The following is a 1,398-nucleotide window of genomic DNA, read 5'->3' on the forward strand; positions in this document are numbered from 1 at the left end:
CACTGTCATGCACACGGGAGGAAAAAACTTTAGGACAGAAGCAGCGGCATCATTTCCAGTTTGGTGTCCAGTTTCAGTGCTGTCACTCAGCAGCATCCCATGACTTCTCTGGAAAACAGGGAGGTTAACACCAGAGCCTGCCCCAAAGCRAGCAGAATTAGCTGCTCTTTGTGGATATTTTGTCGGGAGAGTCAGCTGGGAGCCTGRACAGAGACAAGGCAAGCTTTGAGTCGGGATAATTGCAAGTTGCATCGAAGCAGAGAACCAGAAGCAAGGACATAGAAAACCGAGTCTGAGATAAAGGATATCAGGGTYACACAGGAATGCAAAGATCACACTGGAAGTGACAACCGAGGAAAGTGCAGGAGGGCAGCCAGCCACAGCCCAAACCTCACCAAAAGGTCAAATCTCAGGAATACCCACAACAGATGACAGCCCAGAGTGTGCCAATAAGTAGATTAAAGTGCTAAATGTGACCCAYCCGCAGCCGGGATAGGGACGTCAGCCTAGATGGCGGGTACTTGGCAACGACCTGGGACTTGGGAATACTTTCTAGGTTAAAAACAGCACAAATTCCACTTTCCAGGAAGCGGCGGGGCCAGAGCCCCTGGCTGCAGCCACAGCTGATCCAGCACCGAGTACCTTCGGGGCCGCGGCAGGCGAGGGCCTCGGGGCGGGCGGGGGTCGGTGCAGACCCTCTGCGGCCGCTACACCGCCGACCCCGGCCCAGCGGAGCCCAGCGGAGCTCACCGGACTGAGGGCGGGCTCGGCCGGGCCTGGCGGAGCGGGAGAACGGAACGGAGCGGGTGAGGGGGCGCGGGGGGGCCCTCACGGAGAGCGCGGGAGCTCCGCGTGCCGGCGGGCGCGGGAAGGGGCACCGGGACCCCCGCCCCGCCCCCGAGCGCGCGCCAGGCCCGCCCCCGCCCCGCGCCGCCCAATCAGCGCCCGTCCCCACCGCCCGGGCTGCGCGCCGCTCGCTGCCGATAGGACCAGAGGGAGCGGCTCAGCCTTCCCATTGGCCGAAGAACTGCCAATCATACCTCGGTCCCGCCCCCCCTCGCTCCCCTCCTCCCAGGCGCCCGGGCGGCGCCAAGGACACCGGGGCGCGACCGCAGGCCCCCGGCCCGGAGCGGGCCCCGCCGCGCCCCCCGCCCCGTTCCGCCTCCAGCCCCGCTCCCTCCCCAGCCCTCCGGCCCGCCTGGGTCCGGCCCCACCGTTCGGCCCTGCCGCGGAACCCACCGGTGCGTCCTCACACCCCGCTCGTGGCCCCGGCTCTGACAGCGGCCCCGACCACCGGCCCCGCCCAGCCCCGCCTCTGCGTCATACGTCACCGCGCCCCGCCTCTTTTGCCACGCCCTTTCATAGCTGCCGATGCGCATGCGCCGTGCGGCGTAGAAC

The 1,398-nt window shown here is 66.4% G+C and overlaps 1 protein-coding gene across 1 annotated transcript in view; it reads right to left on the reverse strand.

Moving 5' to 3' along the window:
- Positions 1-1,314, reverse strand: part of LOC130585277 (2-oxoglutarate dehydrogenase complex component E1-like) — a gene marked incomplete at its 3' end in the record, with an annotated part of 42,054 nt that extends 40,740 nt beyond the window's left edge. The window contains exon 1 of the mRNA XM_057385702.1: positions 1,240-1,314. The remainder of the gene's footprint in view (positions 1-1,239) is intronic.
- Between the last annotated feature and the right edge of the window lie 84 nt (positions 1,315-1,398).

Source organism: Malurus melanocephalus, unplaced genomic scaffold, assembly GCF_030028575.1.
Source record: "Malurus melanocephalus ecotype Western Australia unplaced genomic scaffold, MMel_1.1 scaffold_856, whole genome shotgun sequence".
Classification (NCBI taxonomy): Eukaryota; Metazoa; Chordata; class Aves; order Passeriformes; family Maluridae; genus Malurus; species Malurus melanocephalus.